Here is a 24658-nt window from a genome sequence, read left to right on the forward strand (position 1 = left end):
TTCCAAAAACTGAACATCTAGAAATTTGCAGATAGTCTGAAGCTTTTGGGGGATTGGACTTGTTTTCGCAAAATATAAATGTAATTTTTGATCAAAATGGGATATTTTCTCTAACATCTACTATTTTTTAGAGTTAAAATGAGTGAAGAATTGCGGGGTAAATTTTCATCTTTACAAATAAAAAGAAATTTCCACGATTATTTTATACGAAATATGAAATATGTGTCTCTGAGGCTTCTAAATCATACTCAATGCCATAGTTTAGAATTAGTCGAGAACGAAGGCACGAATTCAATACTTTTGATCACTATTTAGAAATGCATGACCTGGGATAACGCTAGTGAAAATATTGGATTTTGATAGAATACGGTATATGCGTTTAACCCTTTTAGGATTTTTGGTAACTTTTGTTACCATGTCGTCTTTGACCGCTTATTTAGGTTCTATAACAGGCATTTAAGCCAGATTTTTTATTGGCCAAGTCAGGAATAGACCAAAGAACACCACAGATGTGTTTCGGAACCGGATGGTTAACTTGGCGGCAGAGGGCGTGATTTTTTTTTAAAAAAAATTCTTAAGGCAAATTTCCCAAAAAATTTCCGCACTTAGTTTTCAAGATATCCGATTTAAACTTTGGATAAGGATTGTGGTAGCTTTGGGTATTTCCCAAATTTTTTGAGATCCCTACGCGATACCGGAGCCGGGCCCGAGAAGCGAAAGTGTTCCGAGGAGGTTAATTTTTCAGGAAAAATCCGGTTTATCTCGATTTTTCAGGTTCAGGTGTAATAAGAACATGTGAGTGATGCCGTTGAAAAGGGTTTGTTATACTAAAGAAAATGAGGTTTGAGTCATGACTCTAGGCCAAACAGTAATGACACAGTTTTATATATATATATATATATATATATATATATATATATATATATATATATATATATATATATATATATATATATATATATATATATATATATATATATATATAATGCCTAAATTCAGATTTTCTATAATTCTTTTCGCCCTTTATTTTCAAGATACAAGATTGAAATACATAAGAGCATGTGCTTTTGAAGAAAAGTTCAGATCCTGCACGAACCCAGACCCAGGCCAGAGGGGCAAAATATTTTGACGGGATTTTAAAAAAATAATCTGGATTTTTCCCGAATTTTCCGTTCAGATGTTGTTACGGAAATATGGGTGGTACCGTTGGAAAGGGCTTGTTATACTAAATAAAATAGCGTTTGAACCATGATTGTAGGTTAACTAGTAATGATGGAGTATACGTTTTAATATATGAAAAATGGATCACTTTGAGACTCAAAAATTTCTCCCGAACTTAGTTTTCAAGCTACAAGAATAAAATTTTGCACACGTATTATGTGCATAGTAACGTATTCTTTTAAAAAAGACTCAGATCCCTACGTGAAAATAGTCCTGAGCCGGAGGGGTGCAAATATTTCTAAAAAGAATCGAAAAATTTACCGGTTTTACCCGATTTTTCCCTTTCTGGTGTATAATACGCACAATCGAGTGGTATTGTTGGAAAGTATGTTTTATCCTGAAAAAAAAGAAGTATTAACTATGATCCTATGATAAATAGTAAGGAAGTGGTAGCTGTTTGAGTAAAAGTCTAAAATTTACCTCAAAAAAGTGAAAATCGTAAAAGGGTTAATAACGATTTTTTTCCAAATCCCTAGTATTTGGGGTTGAACTCAGCCAATAATATTAAAAAAAAAAAATGTTTCAAGAAAGTTTAGTAGAAACAATTCTTCGATGTTTGTGAAAGGCACTAAAATTGGTAAAGAAGAAACCATTGCAATTCTTTACTTGAAACAAAATCTCTTGCTTTTACAACGCACAGTGTCGCTAGTATTTAGTCTTTTGGTGAATTTTTCCTTCATTTGCTTATCATCAAATTATTTACATTTTCAAATTGTTTGGAAAAGGAAAATTGTTTTAGTGGAAGCAAGAGGAACATAACGTAAAATTTCACTTACTTTTGTTGAGATATATATATATATTTTAACAGCCTTAGAAGTGGGAAGAGCAAAAAGAGAAATGGTGGTGTTAGTTTATCACGAAACGAAAGTATATCTAAAATGTAAGAGCCAGAACAATATATATAATGCAGAGAGGTTATGGTAATATATGATATGCTCTAGGAAAAAAGGGGGAAACATAAGTGTGCATATACATATACATATATGTATAGCGACAGAAGAAGAAAGGGGGAAATATATGTAGTTGGACAGATGGTAAAATGATACAAAAGCAAATTCTCCGATAAGTCAGAAACTTGTACCAAGGGAATAATGTACCATATATTTTGGTGCATATCTCATTTCATATATATGACAACATTTCTCTTGTTTAAAGGTCTTATGTTAAATCGAAGGAAGAAGGAGGCTTTGTGAATTTCATTTTTCTTCTGGAGTTTTTCTATTTTTAAATAATGGTGCACAGAAAGTGTGTTTCCTTCTCAATGACTTTTTTCACTGCTCTGACCGCAAGAAAAAGAAAAAAAAAGAAAATGGATGTACATTCTAACACAAAAGAAAGTTGTTATGTTAAAATATATACTATATATTAAATTGTACTTCAAGTATACAATATATATTATTTAATAATAAATCACATAACTACAGTAAGTAGAATCAGTAACTGATTCCTGACGTCAGAGTCAGCAAGTTTATTTGCAGGGTTATAATTAAAACAACCCGCATTATGCTTTATTTTTTGTTTAATTATGCTTTATTTTTCCAAATTATGCTTTATTATGTTTTATTGATAACTTTAATCATTGGTTTACATTAATTGTGTATAATGTATAATATTTACTATACATTAAATATTCTAAATATCTTGATCTATTTATTAACATTTTATGCAACCGACTTTTCATGAACTTTCTACTTAATGCACTGTAGAGAGATATGCTTTACTCGATTCACTTTTTTATCACTTGTGTGCGCCTTAGAAGTGCATATATATACAAAAACGGAAAGTAAAAGATGCCACCAAAAAGTAGATTTTCATTGTTGCTTTGTTACGTTCTCAATGAGATTGCATTGTAAATATTGTTTTTTTTTAAATATATATTAATACTGTATGTTAAACTTGCAGTTAAACAGAATTTTCCAAGAATTTTTCTAATAAAATTTTCTAAGAATTATGCTGTATATTTTAAATTATGATTTATGCTTTATTTTCTAAAATTATACTTTATGATGCCTTTAAAATTAGTTTCTTCTGAACCCTTAGACAATTACAACCATGTTCAAGGTACCAATCATATGTGTAAATTGCTGTTATGCTTTTTATGCTTTTGGGTTGTCCTAGTTATAATTCAATATCAACATGAATATTATTATTACTAGGTGGCAGCTTCATATCATACATGGATAAATTTTCAAGTGTAATATTTAATATAAAATGAATAAATTATTAACTGAGAATTCCAATCAAACATGAATAAATTGTTAGGTGAAAATTTCATATCAAACATGAATAAAGTATTATCTGAGAATTCCTATCAAACATGAATAAATCTCAGGTGGAAATTTCATATCAAACATGAATAAAGTATTAGCTGAGAATTCCTATCAAACATGAATAAATTGTTAGGTGAAAATTTCATATCAAACATGAATTAATTATTAGGTGAGAATTCCATACCCAGCATTAATTAATTATTAGAATTCCATATCCAACATTATTTAATTATTATGTTAAAGTTCAATATTCAAAATTAACTAATTATTAGGTAAAAATTCCATATGTAACATGAACAAATTATTAGGTTAGAATTACATATCCAATATGAATAAATTGTTAAGTAAGAATTCCTTAACGAACATTAATTAATTATTAGGTAAGAATTCCATATTCAACATGCATAAATTATTATATGAGAATTCCATATGCAATATGCATAAATTACTGGGTGATAATTTTATATGGATATGAGTAAACTATGAGGTGAAAATTTTATATCAAACATTAATTAATTATTAGCAGGGCCCGGATCTTGTTGACCTAAAAAAATTTAAAAAGTGACCTATAAAATGACACTAAAATTCCTGTAAAATGACCCTAAAAATTACAAAAAATGACCTTAAAACTTACGTTTTCTCAAACTTTTATTTCATTAAACATTTACAGTTTTAAATATCCATTGGATTTTTAATTGACATTTCTCACTCATATTCAAAAAGTTTTGTTTCAGTTAGTTGCAGTCCATTGATCACTTATGTCCATTGATCAGTGAATTGTACGGCATTTTAAGTATTGAAAGCGTCAGTTCACTCCCGAGTTGAAACTAGGAAGCACTCTTAAACAATAAAACTTAGCAAGTTTAGACTACATGAAAATATACTAATAGATAAAAACACATTTAAAGCCCTTGTACGCCTTCTAATGCATTTTTAGTTATTCACGTGATCACATTCTTTGTGGTCAACAACCCAAAACTATCTGTTTGGCCACCTACCAACCCCATCTTTCGTTAACCAGCTACAGTTTAGTTTTCATTAGCTTGTTAAGAATGCAGTTTTTCCACTCCAATAGTCAGGAAGTAAGAAAAGAGATTATTCAACTTCGTCTTTTCCACATCCGTAAACCGTGTTCATTTAAAGATTTCCTTATGTAGAAAAAAAGAATAAAAAGACCATAAGTGACCTAAAAGTTACCTTAAAATATTAAAAAATGACCTGAAATTTCAAAACAGCAAAAAGAGACCAAAAGTTGATCCTAAAAAACTATATTTTTAGAACATAGAGTTGATGGATAACGTTTTTACTTGAACTTGCCTTCTCCTATGCGTAACAGAAGAAAGTTGACTTGTCAACAAGATCCGGACCCTGATTATTAGATATCATAATTCGAAGATATCAAAGATTAATAAATTTATTAAGTTAGAATTCCTTGTTAATGAATAAATTATGTTTTTTTTTTAACCAAATATGACTTTTTCTCAATGACTAGCGCCTGAAATGTCCATCAAGCAGCTGTGCGTGGCTCCTCTATTGGTTGCCTTTCACAAGAGTATCAATTTTAATGTCCTAGTGGCAATATTAAACCAGTAGGGTCAAAAGCGACACCTAAAATGGAGAATTGAAAAATAAAGACATTTTTTTAAATGAAACTTTGCATGAAAACTGGCAAATTTGCACACAATTTGGAATCGACCAGCGAAAACGGCACGTTTCTAACACTTGTGGTATTCGAGATCTCATTGTCGAAAGGATTGGACACAAACATATGAACTTTTCTTGACTACATACATATAAACCCAGCATTTTAATATATAGATGATAGTGATATCCAACTATGAGTGAACTGAATGACATTAATATTATATAGATTTAGAACGTGTCTTACTGAATAGTAGTTCATCATATCTAAAGTTTTGAAACTCAGGAATGAACTAGACGTAGTAAATTTGGTACTTTTTCCCGAAACATCTAACTGACTTAACTACTTCCTGAACTAAGCTTAACTATTTCTTTCTACAACTTAGAGCCTGGAGGTGTGGAGACTTCGATCACCCACAGAACTTCCAATGGTTGGTATAGCAGTACGGTAATTAGGTAATCACTGAAGTTTTCAACACTACAGTTAAAAGTGTTTTATGACAGAATAATCACTTTATACAACAGGAATAATCCAATAAGAACATAATTAGCCAGTTAAGTAGAAATACCTGCTGACGAAATTATTCTTAAGAGTCAGAAGTTACGAATTGATATTGTTGATGGAGCTGATTCAGTCAGTTGGACCGAAGATATGGCCCTGTCCCTCTATTTGTTCCCATAAGGAATTCTTACAGGGAAATTGCACCTTGGAAGTATGCAACTCACATGCACCCAAATGTCAGGTTGGTTGCATATCATTCCGTTACTTTCAATATTCTAACAGAAATCTTTCAAGTGGTATACACATGATACTGCTAATCTTATCATATATATGAAGCTGCAAGTCTGTTTGTCTGCGTATTTGTTACATGTATAAATCCACATATTTGGATTGGCATACTTCTGAGGTATAACATAGATTTATATTCCAAACCATAAAAAACTGTATATTGATTGTAGAGTTCAGAGAGGGGATAGTCGGCTTAAAACTAAGAAATGTAGATGAGGAAAGAAACAAAAGACACGTAATTAACATTACCGAAAGAAAGAAGCTTTAAACTAATAAGAATACGCAACACACGGTAATGTCGTATGATTGCATACGTTTGTAACTCTAGGGTATTCATGGAATGCTGACAAGGAAAGGACATGAACATGTCAACGGGACTTACAATCGATAAACATAATTGGCTTTTATCTAACTTCCCAATAGCTTAGGTTCAGTATTTATATGAGGTCGTCGTCTGGTGTTCATATTTTACTCCTTGTCATACCTCACCTGTCCTTTGTTCTCTTCCGCCTTCCTCGTTTGTCAAGCTGAAGTTTCTCACTTGAATCTTTGCTCAAAATGCATTAAATTAAATTCAGCAACTCGTGGGTTCTACTCACAAGGAAAGAACATGAACCTGTCAACGGGACTTCCTAATACAAGCTAGTCAATTCGATAAACATAACAAAGATATGTTCATGCACTAAAAATTAGGTGCCATGGACAACTGATGGTGAGTAAGACCCTGGGGCCAATTGACCCTGCTAGTATAAAGAAAATAGTAGATTCGTAGTGAAATAGCTATTGCATCAAGATTGTTTATTGGAAATTCATGGTTTATAGTTCACTCTCTTCATCATGAAACAAGCTTTCCAGAGGTGCTATGTATTGGAAGCCGTAACGTACTTGAGCAGGGAAAATTGGAAGAATGTTGGGAAAATTCCCTCCAGAAATCCCTCCCTTTAATTTTGGACCCCTCTGGAGTGGCCCCGGATAAAAGTACACTATGCAAATGTATTTCAAAAAATACTATAGGGGATAAGAAATGTGTGTACGAAGTTACGTATATTGATAGACGGAATAGATATGATGAGAAAGTTTGTATACCAATACACGTTTTCCCCTCATACCTATTCTGCCTAGCAACACAAAACTTGGTACACATCTATCTTATCTACCATAGTATTTTTCGAGATACATTTGGATTGTGTACTTTTACCCGGGGTTACTCCAGAGGGATCCAAACTTGATAGGAGGAATTTCTGGAGGGGATTTTCCCGACATTCTCCCAATTTTCCCTGCTTATGTACGTAATCAACCCCAATACATAGTAAAACTGGAAAGCTTGTTTCATGCTGAAGAGAGTGAACTATAAACCATGAATTTCCAATGAGCAATCTTAATGCAATAGCTATTTCACTACGAGTCTACGATTTTCTTTATACTAACAGGGTCAATTGGCCCCAGGGACTTACTCAGTTGTCCATGGCACCTACTTTTTTGTGCATGAACATATCTTTGTTATGTTTATCGAATTGGCTAGGTTGTATTAGGAAGTCCCGTTAACAAGTTCATGTCATTTCCTTGTGAGTAGAATCCACGAGTTGTTGAATTTAATTTAATGCATTTTGAGCAAAGATTCAGGTGAGAAACTTCAGCTTGACAAACGAGGAAGGAGGAAGAGAACAAACCACATGTGAGCTATGACAAGGAGTAAAATGTTCACCAGACAACGACCTCATATAAATACTGAACCTTAGCTATTGGGAAGTTTGATAAAAGCCAATTAAGTTAGATTGAGGAGACCTTCGGAGCAGTCCACGATTCATCCTCACGACTTACACCAGGGCTACTACGACCAGAAATAAGTCTGGAAACAGATAGTCTAGATGTTAGACCAGAGACAGTTTGACTTGTAGCTTACTATTCCAAGTGATTCTACACTATAGGATTAGAAGATTGAAGACAGCAATCTAATCTATTGCAGAAGGTCATCACCGCAGAAACATCCAACAGAATGATAATGCGAAGACAACATCACAGGTTAGTCTTAGCTCATAATGTGTTGTAGTTTATTTTCACGAAAACAAAAAACACCAAATAGACTTAATTTAAGAATCTCGATATTTGCTGCTCACAATGGCCTGTGATTGGAAGCACTTTCTCATCTTGGTACCAATTTCAGAATTCTATACTTTCTTACGCCACCCAAAAGAGAGAATGCTATTTAGAATTTTTTAAATGTGCATCGTATGCGAACAGGGGAGTTCAAAGGTTATGAAAAAAACAATGTCTCATGAGTCCCTCATTTTGGGAAGATGAAACTTGGTGTATATAAACTTCTTATTGAAGTAAGTTTGCACATGTCCCTTTTAGGATTTCCACTTTTTGAGGTAAATTTTAGACTTTCACTCAAACAGCTACTGCTTTCTTACTATCTATCGTATGATCATGGTTGATACCTCGCCTTTCTGAGGGTAGAGCATACTTTCTACGAGTATCTCTCGCTTGTCCGTATTATACATCAGGAACGGGAAAATCGAAAAAAAAGGGAGGATTTTCAAAAACAAAATTCCGAAAATTTTGTGCTCCTCTGGCGCGGGTCTAGGTTGACTAAGGAATCTGATTTTTTTTTTAAAAAAAAAAAAGATACATTGTTATGTACATAATACGTGTACAAAATTTCAGTCTTGTATTTTGAAATGAAAGGGCCAAAAATTATTGAACGGCCATATATATATATATATATATAGGCCATATATATATACTAAATATACGTCTGAATTTAGGCCATATTAAATTTACTGCGTCATTACTATTTGGCCTAGAGTCATGGTTAAAATTCCATTTTCTTCAGTATAACAAGCCCTATCCAACGGTACCACTCACATGTCCGTATCATACACCTAAACCGTAAAATTAAAAAAAATGTATTTTTTTTCTGAAAAAATCACCCCCTTGGAACACTTGCACTCCTCGAATCCTGCTCTGGTCCACGTAGGGAAGTCAGAAAAATTACAAATATCCAAAGTTGCACACAATCTGTATGCAAAGTTTCAATTGTTTTTATCTTGAAAACTAAAGGCGTGAAAATTTTTTGAAATTTTCTTAAGAAAGAAAGTCACGCTCCTCCGCCTTCACTTGTCGCCGCCGAATTGACTATCCGGTTCAAAAACATATCTGAAGTGTTCTTTGCTCTATCCTTGATTTGACCATAAGGAAACCCGGCTTCAATACCTGTTATAGAACCTAAATAAGCGGTCAAAGACAGGACTACGCCATGGTATCTAAATATACCGTATATCCTAAAAGGGATATTCAAACTTTTTCGAAAATTTCATTTATAAAGCAGGGAAAGGAGTAATTACTATATTTTATTTTCTAATGTTGTATTCCAATATTCTGTAGGTAGACTCAAATGATGTACATGGAATCTTTTTTATTGTTCACCATTTTATTATAAAAATGTCTTATATGAATGTTTGTACAAAGTTACTTATAGTTTTCGCTAACAAGTAAGGGACCATATGGTTGTCGCGCAAATCAGATGCAGACATACGCCATCTGATTGAGCATGAAAAGATATGGAGAACACAGAAATTTAAGGTGCTAAGGGCCATAGGGAGCGGAGCGAGGAAAGAGGAAACATTGAATGTCGGCAAAATTGAAGAAAGTCAAGAATGACGGGAAAAGTTAATTTCTTGCAAACAGGGAAAGAAAGTCAACCAAAAGAGCGAAACTAAACATAACAATGGCATCAAGGACGAAGAAAGATCATAATCAAGGTTGCCATCCGGACCGCAGTGTTGCCAGCGCTGCATAACATTGATATGGAAGGTATAGCACAGTATAGCGATTCATGCACAAGGAAAAATATTAGTAACACAAAAGACAATAGAAAAGACTATGTACACGTGCGTAAAAAGGTTTAACGTAGTCGTGAGTGAATATTACACCCGCGTGAACACAAATGGAGGAAAATAGAGAACAGTACGCGCCATTTGTAGTTTAATTGCAGTTGACGTGAAGATCACGAATGAATGCGTGGTCAACACACAAACATTTCTCGCAGTGAGCACAGCGGATGAAAGCAAGTTGGTCACACGCGTCTCTGCAGCATTCCTCTGTGAGTCATTTTTCAAAACAATATACGGGAGGTGTTTCAAACTGTCCAGGATATTCATTGGAGTAGCCACATTTGAAAAACGCAAAGCATATCATCTTTTGGAATCGCCTAGAGGAAAACTGGTAATGAACAAATGACTGAAGGCAGAGAAAGTTCTCACGTTGCCACATATTAACACTGGAAAACACTAACGTATTTGTGATGAACTTCACTATGTTCTTAAATGCACGAAAGAAGAACACATCAGCAGGTTGTATAAGGCCTGTACATTTCAGAGGAATCAGCTTTTTGTAGAACTGAACATCGTCAGGAACTGTCATGTTGTAAAGAGTATTATCCTTGTTTGGAGTCCGGGAGTAAACCAAAAGCAAAACATGATCCTTACCCTGAAGATCGGGCCATCAAACTTCTTCCAGGAAGATTTGCAAATCCCATTTGGTCATATTCGCTTATCTGCTTGCATATGCTTTCACATTGGGGAATTCAGCGACCATGCGCGCTGGAAAGTTACCACTGGGTTCCGAAACAAGAACATACATGTGTAGAAGCAATGTACCGTCCATCCCAATCACCGGCATAATCATATAGGAATGCGTCGTTGCGGTAACTGAACCTACGGCACCAAAAATTGGGCTGCTTCCTTTAATGGCAAGGGTTCTGAATGAATGCATCTCTTTAGCAAATCTCGACTGATCTGAATTAAGGACCTGCTCTATCACATTCACATTCACATACTGTATTTTATTATTTTAATGCAATTCATTTATACATTCTAAGGGCAAGAGGGGTTTCAAATATACTTTGTAAATATATCCCATATACCTATTCCTTCCTTGCAAAAGAATAGGGTCTTTTAACTAGTTTTCTATACTTTTCAGAAGCTAAGGATAAAAGTTGGTCGCACTAAGCATGCTCTTCATAGTGGATTAGTGATCAAGTCTACGAATGGTAATAAGAAAACACTACAATTGGGCCTTCGTTCAGAGTATTTAGAACTCTTTCAGACGAGACGATCCCATTCTATCGCAGATGAGGCAGTAGGTAAGGCGAGATAACCTCAAGTTTCGCTTGGCATCGTCTTGAGGGGAACCGCAGAAATCGCAGGAAATTCATTTTTAAAATAAAGGAAAATTCAATAAAATTAAGTTAAAGTATTACTTTTAAATGTAATTTTTTAAAAATCTTATTTTCTTATGCTCTTTACTTTCTTCTTTTTATTCTATACCTAAAGTATTATATATATATATAAAGAACTTGTTAAAAATTCAATATATCTTGTGAAAATATTTGCAGAAATTAACTTTCAACAGTTTCACACTAATATTTTACATAATTTTTTGATACTCTCCAAAAATAAAGAGTAAAAGAAAAAAAATGATAAAAAGAAGAAGTACTAGATTCGTGTTAACAGAAAGAGAAAAAAATAAAAGTAGACGGAAACGAAAAAAAAACGTAATCTACAAGGAGAAACTTCAACCAGTTTAAGTAATAGAACATGTATTTTAATTAAGTTCTTTTACGGAGCTGGAGATAGAAAAAGAGAGAAAGAGGAGAAAGAGAGCAAAGGGACAGGAAAAATGTCCGTAATGACCACCGTAGTAAAAGTTTGCTTTTCATCATAGTTCTTTATAAATATTTAATGCCTTTTCCGTTCCTACCGTATGTATAGCAAGAGGATGTAAGTAGAATACATCCCATATTACCCAGTATAACACCATCTACTCATTTCTCAGCACACGAAAAATAAAAGAAATGGAGTGCTCTAAAACTGCACCGTGTATAAACATTGGAGCCAATTACATATATCAATATTTGAAATGGTGGAAAGAAAAATAAAAAAAGAATGGAAGATTACTGACGTAATCCTGCTCAAGAACAGGAACATGATGAAAATAACTTTCAACATGGTGACACAATTTCTCACGTTCAGAGTTAAAAAAACTAACACACATAGGAGCAAACTAAATAGGGAAAGTCAACGAAATCGATTACATGTTACAATTTCTACGTCGTTTGGGTATTTCATAGTTAATTTAGAAGAGATCTGGATTTTGCTTGTATCATGTCGTACTTTATTCTCCATAGTAACAAAGTAGTTAGTCCTGGTCCGGGTTTATTAGTAAGAATATGTAGTTCTCTAATAAACCAATTCTGTAATTTAAAGATTACTTATCTACCTAGAAGTGTAGTCCCGATCAGTTTGACTAATGACGAATATTCGTTCCTGATCCGTGTAACAATGCAGGAAATTATTACCTATTTTTCTAGATATACTATCGCTAACAAAACTGTTTTGTCATCAAGGGCTAGGATGGTTATTGCTTAAGATCCAATTCCAATCCTCAAATTGTGCAAAGAGTCGTGTCTCAATCACTTTAAAGTATCCTTATGCAATATAAGCTTACATATAATTACTAATAATTCCATCTAACCTGATAGTTAATTCAAACAATTTCACAATGGAGAGAGGAAATCGCTCACCTTGTCAAGGAGGGAAACTTTTTTGTAAGTTACATTATTGTACAAGATCTAACTTGCGACCTCAATTTGGTTGCAATTGACGTCGTTCGGAAAACATTGGTGATCCTCTTTTCCAGTATTAAACCCCGGATATAAATCATAGCTATATTTAAATTTGGTCTCTATAAAGGAAATAATATTTTTTTTTATATATTAAAGATTCTGGTTCACGTTAGTCGTACTTTTAAAAAAAAAATATATATTGTATTACTAGAAATAAGAATTCACTCGCTGTAAAGTTAATTTGAATAATTATTTCGTTTAAGAGTCAAAAAGGTTGTACGGTGGACAAATCGTATAGACACTCAACCTTTGTTTCAAATTTCGTCAAGATCTAAATTTGATTGCGAAATCGATTGCAGAGTGATAAGAGGAACGCCAATGTTTAAGTTTATCGTATCCCAAGTGAGAGCGTGGGGAGGGAAAGTTTTGTTTTGATCATCTATCATGCTAGTTGGAATGAAGACTAGCAATTAATAATAACTTCTCTAAATTCTTAATAATATCTAACCTAATTGACATTATTTTAGTTTCAACCTGAATTGAGGTATTTTTTAAGATGGCGCCATCCATCTGCTTTGCCAATGGCACTAAATTTTGATAAAATAGAAACGTTGTGCCTGTATAATGTAACTATCTTAACAATAATATTGCTGCTTAATTTAAACGTGTTGTGGAGACGCTATCATTCAATAATAGAGCATTTTTCTCTAGCGTCGGGGTCTTTGGTTCAGTATCAGCTCGGGGTCAAGTGGGTTTTATGGTGGACAAACACCGTATGCGTAAGTTTTCTCGAAGTTCTCCCGTTTCTTCCCACTTTCCTCTTTCCGTCGCTTCATTTATTGTCATAATTACCGATTTTTTTTAGACCACACTGCATAACCGTGAGACTAAAAAAATGAAAGATTCCACAACATTTCGTAAATTTGTTGGGCTTAATTAATATTTCTAAGTAGGTATTGTGAGATAGTGAATTACTCTAGACTTTCAGAAAGTCCATTAAGATGGGATTAGGATAAGAAATTAGAATTTTGTTCTTTCGGCATCTATGACCATGTTAATCTGTCACGTATAAGGAATGACGTTCCTCGGAGGTCAAACTGTCTTGTAGATTGGGGAAGAAGAAAGGAATGGAGAAGGAGAGAAGCGGCTTGGAACCATTATATAAAGAGCCATCCCGGCATTTGCCTGGTGTGAATGAGAAAATCCCAGAAAAATGAATTCAGGATGATTGGCCTGAAAATAACATTTACACTTCGTAAATATCAACTTTATATCGTAAATGTCAGTATGTTTTTTTTTTTTCGTAATAAACTATATTTTTTTCGAAAAATAAATCCATATCAAACAATTGGCTTGAGTTCTGAACAAAAATTCAAAAGTAATGGAGCCAACTTCACACACTTCTTAGCAGTGGCGCATCCTGGGCAGGCGATCGGGGCGTCCCCCCCCCTCCCAGAAGAGGAAACTTTCTTATTTTATATGTATAAATAACATTCATCCCAGAGTTTGGAGCTCTTAAAAGTAGCCCTAAGTAGCAGTATTAATCCCCCCCCCCCGCCAAAAGTCCGTCCTGGATCTGCCCCTGCTTCTTATTATACACAGTAACTTGCAGATAGTCAGCTTACGAAGAGCCTTGAATGTGGAAAAGCAAGACAATCACTGAAACGACGCCGAACGTGATCATCAATATATCGTTATGGTAGTCATCAAAAGTTTACGTGTAATATGTATTTAGTCAAATCGAAAGATCCAGTACATTGATTTGCTTTGTTTTAATAGTGGTTACCGGTAATGGCCCTCAGAAGGAGAGGGACAACCATTTCTGCAGCAAGGCGCCGGAAGTAGAGAAAGCCCTGGAGAACCAAGGTATACCAAAAATCATTTCCTGAAACCCCACTGTTTTAGATTTTTGACAAGAGGGTCAAACTTCAACTGTTACATCTTCAAAATAACTTACTGATTCCCCGCTCCAAGGGCGCCTATTTCTCTGTAAATTTCGGGGGGGGGGGCATTCAGATGCAGAAAGCATATATAAGTATTTTAAAACAAATTGCATTCAAATTATGTCAAATATTGTAAATTTATAAATACAGTAAGGGGGCCCACATGAGCTTTGGGGGACCCGGGGACCCTCGGGCCCTCGGGATCGGCGCCCTTTCCCTGCTCCACACACAAATTATTTTCTGCAACAGGACCCTAAAGAGATTTGTTACACCACTGCCTGAGAGTAATTTGTGCTATGTTTCATGATTTTTAAGTAGTACTATAACAAACCGAGCAGTGGTGTAGTGCCATAGGATCTCTAAAAGAACAATCTCTTAAACGTAACAGTACGGATGACAGATATTATTTCAATCTGATGTACCTTTATTAAAGTATGCACACTAACGCCTGTGACCAAACTTATCCAAGCTAATTCCAATTCAGAATATGACTTTCCACAGTTGCCCGAAATCATTGAACTACAGCGCCCATAACATTGACTTCACGCAACCAACAATTGAAGGGGTGGATTCCAAAAGAGCCTAAGTCTTTTTTTTTTTTTTTTTTTGTCAATTTTGAGATATTGGTTTTATTAAGTTCCATTTCAGCATTTCCGTATATTAAACTGGATTTCATGCCAAAACTCCATAAATCAAATTAATTGTAGGCAGTGTGCGAATTAGATAATCTATATTGGGGGGGATAAAATTAGGCCAAAGGACATAGTCTGAAGGTTCAAATTGAGACAATAAATGCCTTACCCCCCATATATATATATATATATATATATATATATATATATATATATATAAGTGTGTGTGTGTGTGTGTGTGTGGCATCTGTAATAAATAAGAGATTTATTAATTTAATAAATCTACCGACAATAACTATGCACATATATATTGTCTGACATACACACACCCCACTAAACCTTTCTGAACGTGTTTTAATGTTGTACTCACTCTTGTCCCCGTAGCTCTCTAAGGTTTATTTAGTTAATAATTTGGCTCGAGCGATAGCCATGATCACAAGCATATGTTAGTTTTTCCACTCATATTGAAAGCTTCCACTTTGCATTAATACATACAGGTTGCAAAAAGAAACCTACTTCAGTCTTGTGAAAACCACTAAAATTATCAGTTAAACCGGACTTCTTTTTTTTTTTTTTTTTTTAAAGAAAATCTAGATATTAGCCTATTAAATAAGAAATGGATTGTTGCTGGTCCCGATTTCTCACATCAAGGTCAAATCGAAGGCAAAATATTTAAAATCTCTCAATTCAAATTTCGAGCTTGTGCTTCTACTTCCCCCTAAAGCTGTGCTCATCACGACTTTTTTTCTCCAAATATCGATTCCGTGATGGGCACAGAAAGTCAACACTTAAAAATTACTTTACTGTTAGGTTGAAGGTGAGTTGATTCACTATGGGCTACGTTATTCAAATAAAGTAAAACATTACACTGAAGTTTTTCAGACAACATTAATTGCGTGGACAGCAAACTGTACAGCGAAAAGATGGAAAAATGAAGGGTTAACTTTAAAAAAAACCCGCTCCAGTTGAAATGCTTACACAGACACGGACAATGACACGGAGAACCAGTCGTATTAACAAATGCTGAAACAAATCTTAAATTATTCGCTTATTCACCTAAAAATCACCTTCATTAACATGTCTGCTCACTAGGAGCGTATCCCCCAGCGTGTACGTTAACATATACTTACGAGAGAATGCCTATATCTCAGATTTTGAGTACAGTTTCAAAAGTTCATTTCCGTAAACTGTAAAAGCAGTGATCACTATCATAATTATCACAAATTAAATGCAACTTTTGAGTTGCATACACACAACCTACTAGGGAATGAAGACCATGTGCTAACAAAGAGTACACTGGAAAATGAAATAACATGTTATAACAAAAATTAAAATAAGATGATAATCGATACAAATATAGAGGATGAATATGACATATTCAAACTTCGCCAAGTATGGTACAAGAAGCTATTTGTTTACTTCTTCTTGGCCAACCGCTAAGAACATGTATAAATCTATATGTGGCTTTGTTATACGCAATTAGTACATTCGAATTCACAAACGATGACGAACTGAAGGGTACGAAGGTACAGTTGCAAGTAACAACCGTAGTCATAATAATATAGTTCTACTAAACAACGTTGAAAATAGTGGGTAATTAGGTGGTAAGTAGAAATGACCAAAACTGAACAGTTTACATCGATCATTTCGAAATACAGCTAGAAGATTAAATTTACAAGAAATAACAAAAATCAGTGAAATTTGGAGTTATACTAAGCATAGTTTGAGGGGGAAAGCGAGCATCCCCGGTGGGGATACTTCAGCTGACTTCTTTGGGGGGGAACAAAATGTGATTGAGGGCGGAAATCCCCCTCATCCCCCCCGGTAATTCGCACCCTGATTGTAGGCAAAAGAAACCAGTGTTGTTTTCCAAAATATCCTTAATCAGCAGTATTCTCTGAAGTTATTTTCTGAGTCATGCCTAAAAACGCTTATATAACTCTTGCTATAGATGATAATTTCACTGTTATCTTGCGAAAAGTAAGCAATCACAATTTTCTTTTATGTAGATTAGTTTTCTTTCACAGAAAAAGAATAATGCAAACACACACAAAAAATCGGCTCCTGAAAAACTGACTTTTTTAACAGGCTCTTTTGGAATTGAGCTCTTCATTCTTGTGCAAAATATTCCGAAATTTTCCTGTTAATTGTTTTCTTGTTCATTTATCTGTAATGAATGATTTCCTTGTAGTGAAATAGTTTGTTTTTGATTACCCTGTTATGTACCAAAAACCTTATTATTATTATTATAATTATAATTATTATTATTATTATTATTATTATTATTATTATTTCTTTTACATATAAAGGATTATTAATGTGAATCATGTTCCTTTTGAAACACTTCTTTGAAATTTAACACCGATTAGAAGCATGATATTTACCAGTCTTTCGCTATACTTTTACAGACGACTGCTACAGTGCAGATAACCTTAGAAATTTATAGAGATTTTTCTCTGTGCTAAAACCCATTAGCACTCTTAACACACTACAAGGATTAGACGCATATGGACTAAATTATTGTTCTAATTACGTTCATTCTGAATACACATATAAAGCAGCTTACCGCTTCATGTTGCGATGCGTTATATTGTCAGACAGTGATTAAAATTTCAGATCAATTCACCGCTCTTCAAATACTAGCAACATTGAAACAACAAAACCATTACTGCATACCAATATAGTACCGCAATTAAAAATGTTTACCCATTTCTAACGGGCAATTGATTAAATACGAATATTAATACGGTGGTGTTTGAGAAAAAGGGTTAAATGCACCAACGAAACGATATATCTTGCTTTTTGTATGCTTCTGTTTTAAATGTGTGTGTGTGTGTGTCAGAAGTGGGAGGGACTAGAACCCATAGTAGGGTGGAGTATTGGCATCCTTGTATGCATATGTGATATGTTTGTGGTTTCATTACCCGAGTAATTTGGGCCTTTAAAAAAAAAAGGACCAAAAATTGTCAAAAAAAGTATATATACGTATTGAGTAGGTGAATGAACATAATCAAACAAACACCCGTATTATAAATATGCATTGATATGCAAAGGGAATGAAAACATTTCGAATTGGAATTCATTAAGAAATTATGACTACATCCATACCAGCATGTGTTTTGCCTATTAAACATTTGAAAACAGCCAGGGTTATTGAGAAAGTTCCTATTTATGGTTTAACAAATGAAAAGGATACTTCTTTCTTTTTATTATTCAAACATTAGTTACCTATCCAAGCATACAAAGTTACACTTTTAAATGTTTATTAGGATTAAATGTTTTTTAGTTGACTATTTAGAAGTATTATTCTAAAATGAGATTGGTTACGCTATACAATTAGAATGTGTTTTTTTTTTAATTGCTCTATCTTCGATTTGTTTGATATAACAAAGTTAGTGAAACATTGCAAATTTAATTTAACGATTTGCCAGAAACTCCCAAATATTCTATTTTCTTAAGGAGAGAGTACAAGTTAAATTATGTTCAAATTTATAAAAAATTAACATTTGAAGAGTATACTTCTTAAATGCCCGCCGTCGTTCTTTTACTATGGTTGTTTGAATTATCTTCAATGTGTAGTATACATACATTGAAGTCCAAGGTGTACATAAGTTTATTCAAAAATTTTGAATTATTTTTATGATTTTTTTAGAAATGCTCAACTTGTAGTGATGAAATTCATATACTACATATTTCGTAGTTACTTAGTTATTAAATTTAAGATGGTCATTCCATCAAAAGCACAACTGTCTAAACACTAGGCAATTTTGTCAGCATGGAAAAATTCTTTTGGAGATGTTGTCATTTCAAGTTTTTGGTCGATGTGATCATTTTAGTTTTTGACAATGTCTTCGTTTGGCAAAGTTTTAAAAATGAAATGAGATTAAATCTTTAAGTTTTACGTCCCACGATTATGCCGGTTAGGCTCAAGAAGACGGTGATTATGAGAAATAAATGAAATGGTGGAATGAAGAAAATAGAAGGAAACGAGAGAACCCCTACAAAACCCAGGGGCACGGTGGGGGCGATGTCTCTCTCCCACAAAGTCCACACGGCGCGAGCTGGGATCGAACCACGAACCCCAAGCACCGGATGTGAATGAACGCTCTACCACTGATCCACCGCGCCCCCGAAGCAAAGTTTTAAGTACACTACAATAGACTGGTCCTTACATACATTCTGCTGGAATATCCTGTAAACAGAGAGAAACGTGCCTTTCGATTATAGATAATGGTATTGTCGATTAGAGAGTTTTAATACACAAAAGGGTCAAAAAAGAAGAAGAAATAGTGATTATCAAGAGAGAAAAGGGGAGATAAGCTAACAAATACATTTTGATAAAATTCAAAATTTACCTCGGAGGTAACTGCAAAACCAGACTTCACAAAAGGGAAAGGAATTATGTCAAAGCTAAATATAGATATGACTAGTATTACTTGAAATAGTTCTTTTTTATGTATGTATGTGTGTGTGTGTGTGTGTGTGTGTGTGTCTAATCTCACACAGAAGAACAATAAGAAAAGGAAGTTTGTCTCTGATTGTGTGGTTTGTCCATTCTGTGATTACATTCGAAACCGCCTTCAACAATATTGGTTGATTTATAGGTAAAGAAGAACTCAAAGGCAAAGAACAGCAATATGTACTCCGGGAAAATAGTCCTCCATTTGAGGCTGTCGTCGTCTCTAGATGGGCTCTCTACTTTTACTCAGTGTATATATGTGTGTGTAAGAGAGAGAGAGAGAGAGACAGAGAGAGAGAGAGAGACAAGCAGAAAGTGCACCTTTACCAGAATCCTTGCTTTCTATCCGTTTTCCTTGTTGTTTATGGTGCAGTGCGTTATGATTGGGTTTTTCCATTTCTCCTATGGAAGAAAGAACGATCAAAGAACTTTTGAAATATCCCTTCGTACTTGTGTTGCGTTATGCTTTCTTGAGTCTTTCTCTGTAGCTATCAAACTTTAACAAAATCATTTTCTTGCTTTTTTTTTTTAAAAAAAAAGACTATAAATTATTAGCGTTTAACAGATAACTTTTTTTTGTTCAAAGATTACACATAAATCAATCAATTCATCTCATTGATCTTAACAAACTGATATGGTGTGTGTAAATTTTCATTTGTAGTGAGTGGCGTATTTACGATTTTGTTTCGGGGGGGGGAGTTGCTAACTTTCGGGTGGGCTTTGCCTGGAAATGTGAAAATTTACTTTACTATACTAAGTAAGATTTCGTGGGGAGGGGATTAAGCCCAGAAGCCCCCTTAAATACGCCACTGTTTGTATATATTGAGAAAATAGAAGGAAATAACATTTAATATACGTAAAAAAAATGATGCTGTAAGATCACCACGTCACCTATTAAGATGAAAGTGATCCTGCAACATTTACACATCAAGATTTTTTATTATTATAATCCTCGTAAGATGATTGTATATAGAGTGGTTAATAAGATATGGTCCGAAATTTTTAAAATTAAAATTTTATTTAAATATAATACTGTCAAACCACAAGTGATAGAAATAAACACCCTTCCAGTTTTAACGTTGATCGCTATAGAGCAGAAACGGAAAAACAAATAGCAAGAAACTAAGGATCCCAAAAATTTTCGGAATCGGAAATTTCACTCTCCAGATTTCGGAAAAAAGTCCGATGTCAGAAAAATTCCGATGTTGGAAAGTTCCGGAATTTAGAAAAAAGTCCGGGATTTTTCCGAATTGCTGATTGTCCAAGTTTCGAAATTTTTCCGATATCGGACCTTTTTTCCGAAATCTGGAATTTTTCCGATATCGAACTGTTTTTCGAAATCTGGAATTTTTCCGATATCGAACTGTTTTCCGAAATCTGGAATTTATCCGATATTGGATTCTAGGAAATAAAAATTCCGGAATTGGCTATTCCTGCAAGAAACGGTTTTCTGCAATCAACTAAACGTTTGAAGAAAATATTTCATTTCCACTGAAATCTATGTAATAAAACCGGAAATAGAAATCGACTAGAAGTAACGCCATACAAACCGAATTCTTTTATCTGCTATATACGTAACACTGATATTTATTTTTTAATTCAAAACATAAAACACGGACGTTACTTTCATTCAAGGGAACAATTTAATAGTCCTGGTGGTGTGGGCCTGTGATCTAGCTTTACTGTAGGCAAGATAGTACGGTGAGTAACAGTCAATCCTGTGAGGGATGATGTTGCATTACGGTCTGCGCACCCGCCCAACTGAACCAGAGTCAAGTTCCATTCGTCGTTAGTAATCCACCTTAAAAGTATATCCTGTACTTTATAACCTCAGTGCTGTATACGAACGTCATACATAAGAACCCAAACTCATAATCCTATATAGAAATCAATAAATAAGAGTTAGGATAGAGGAGGGAATTTGAAATAAAACTAGAAAATTGGAGTTTCATATGTAAATACATGATACAATCAGGAGCGGTTCTATTGTGTAGTTCTTCCAAATTACTAGAGGAATAAAAATATTATGCATATTTATTTGAGTATATAAAAGAGGAACAACAGAACAAAAAAGTTAATTATTTTAATACGGAATCTGCAACTCTGATGCTGTATAAGAGATTTTCCAACATAATGTAAGTCAATATGTTTGTTGTTACTCTCTTTTCACGTGTTCTGGCTTGGTTTACTTTCTCAGAGAATAGGCCCTTAAACGGCCTGTCCTTACATACAATCCAATGACATTTTAACACGACTGAAAAACAAAAACGTACTATTTACCTACCTCCTTGAGGTTTGTGAAAGACTACAGGAGGCGAGCGAGAGAATGGAAACCCTCAGCTCTGTGCTGGTTTTGCGAACTCGACATGGTGAAAGTTGGAGGAAAGACTAGCGTGTCACAGGAAACGTCTGACACAATTGTTTCAAGAACAAGAGTTCTCCGCAGCACATTTTTCGATACATTCCTTACGACGCCCTTATAGACATTATTATGAAAAAAAAATCAATTTCTTAACCTTAGTAATCTCAAGTTATTTTAGATTACAGATCATCCCAACGGGGAGCTAATCGAGCTTACTCAGTATTTGATTTACTTAATTAATGGTAAATGAGTTATTGTAAATTTTGTTAGCCCATAAACATTCCATCAACTCTCGGTAGAGGTCTGCAGGGGCCGGAATTTTTAGCCCGTGCCCGGCCCGGCCCTTGAATTTAAAATGTAAGGTCTGACCCGAGTTAGAAATATGTTTTAGCATTTAGGCCCGAGTTCGGCCCGAGCTCATGTCATAATCAAATGAGCCCGAAATAAGCCCGAATTATAGAAACTTAATAATTAACGCAAAATTGTACTTTTATTTACAGCCAGTTGTGATTTAAAAGTTCGCAAGAAAGAACAGTGCAATATACTGTATATCGTTGTACAGTATATGTACAAAGTTAGGCCTGAACAGGCCAGAGAAATTTGGTTGTATATTTAAAAATTTACGGCCCGAGCTCGGCCCTGGCCCGAAGTGATGTATACTTTGTAGATCCGAGCCCAGCCTGCGGGCCGGGTCGGGCTTAGGTCCGCAGGCTCGACCCGAGCCCGTACAGACCTCTAACTCTCGGATATGAAACATATCGTTTTATCTACAAGAAGCTTCAAGGTAATGTTGAGCTGACAAGAAAGAGAATGAAAACAGATACATCTGCCGCCAATAACATAAAATTGTGGTCTGGTTGGGCAGTATTGTCAGATACAGACTTTATTTAATTCCGATACATGGGAGATTTTTTTTTTTTTTTTTTTTGGTATTCTGACTAGGTAATAGACTAATATTCAGATTAAATCTGTCATTATATACGAATGAAATGGTTTCAGGTAGTTACATGAGGGAAGTGTTCCTAAGACACATTACCCTATTTTTTAAGCTACTTGCTAGCTTATCTTTCCCATCACTATAGCAAATTGTGCAAGTAACCGAAACTAAGAAATAACTATAAAGAGCAACTAGCTCGTAACATTTTATTTGATCCTTTCTTTTTTTTTCACTAAAACTATTTTGGATTTCTAGGGTTAAGGTACTTTAAATTTTGGAATTTGATAATATGTGATGAATATTAACATACTTTTTCTTTCTTTTTTTATTTTGTTTTCTTTGTTGTGTGCTACATTAGGGCAGGTAAGTGCTACAAACCTACAATCAGAGCTGCTTCATACAAAATTATTAACAAATTAGGGCTATATTGGGCTTGATATCAATCCAAAATCAGAACTTTTACAAATAAGTATTGAAAAAAATTGTGTCGATGGTTAGTGGTATGTTAGTGTTGCTTCTGTTTCAGGTACAACTTCAGTGCTTATACGTACGGAAAGTAATTAACAAATTAAAGTGTCAATTCTGTCTCAACTTAAAAATCGTCACTTTTACAAATAAGATTTGAATTGATCAAAAAAGACATCAGTCGTTAGTACTAAGCTAATAAGAATTATTGCTACAAACACAACTTTATGCTCCTGCTTATGGGAATTTATTTTAATATTAATATAGAGATTCTGCCGTTGCCATGCTAAAATTACTACTTTTACAAATAATCTTTGGTGAAATGAAGAGATCTGCAATCGTTAGTGGTAGTTAGTACTACAATCACAATGTTAGCGCTCTTTCGTACGGAAACTTATGAAGAAATTCAGGACGCAATTCAGGACTGAGGTCAAACCAAAATCACAACTTTTACAAACAAGATTAGTTAAGAACAAGGATAGTGCCAATCGTTAGTGCTACGTTAGTCTGGTAAGTACTACAAGCGCAATATTAGTACTATTACTTCCGGAAAGTCACCAACAAATGAATGTGGAGATTCTGGATTGACAACAAGACAAAATCGCCACTTTTGAAAATACAATTTGGAGTTAAAAGGGCGGTGCCAACTGTTTGTGCTTTATTAGTGCTGGTTAGTCCTAAAAGCACAAAGTTTGTGTTCTCCTATACATAGAAAGTTATTAATATATAACGTCCTCAGGTCCTCAGTCATACACAGGTCCTCAGTCATAATTATAGCCAGATTATATCATTAAAATCACTTAAAACAGTCTATATTGCATTTAATTTTCCTTGCGTTTTATTGTAGCACACAATTATTGAAATAAACACACACATTTATAACTATGCGCACATACTTTTATATGATTGTTCCTGAATTACACCGTTTATTTACAAAGCGTTGATATGAGAACCTAGAGACAAAAGCTCATCAAAAATCATCATGTTAGAATCAATTTTTGGTTCTCTTTCTTTTCCGTATTTTCTTCTTCTTCAAACTGGTTAGTGCATACTTTAAAATCATACATTGCCCGAAAATATAAGAAAATATATTTAAAAGAAAAGAAAAGAAATAAATAAAAGCAAATAAAAGAAAAGAATCCTGGACTATTAAGTAATACATATATTAATCATTCAAGTTTTCGAATGCACCTCGTATATATGAAAATTACAATTCATATAAATATATACATATTTATTTTTATAACAATATTATTATTATATTTATTTTAAATTTTATCATTGATTTCATTTATTTGTACATTTCAACG

Source organism: Thermobia domestica, chromosome 10 (genome assembly GCF_964235325.1).
Source record: "Thermobia domestica chromosome 10, izTheDome1.hap1.1, whole genome shotgun sequence".
Lineage (NCBI taxonomy): Eukaryota > Metazoa > Arthropoda > Insecta > Zygentoma > Lepismatidae > Thermobia > Thermobia domestica.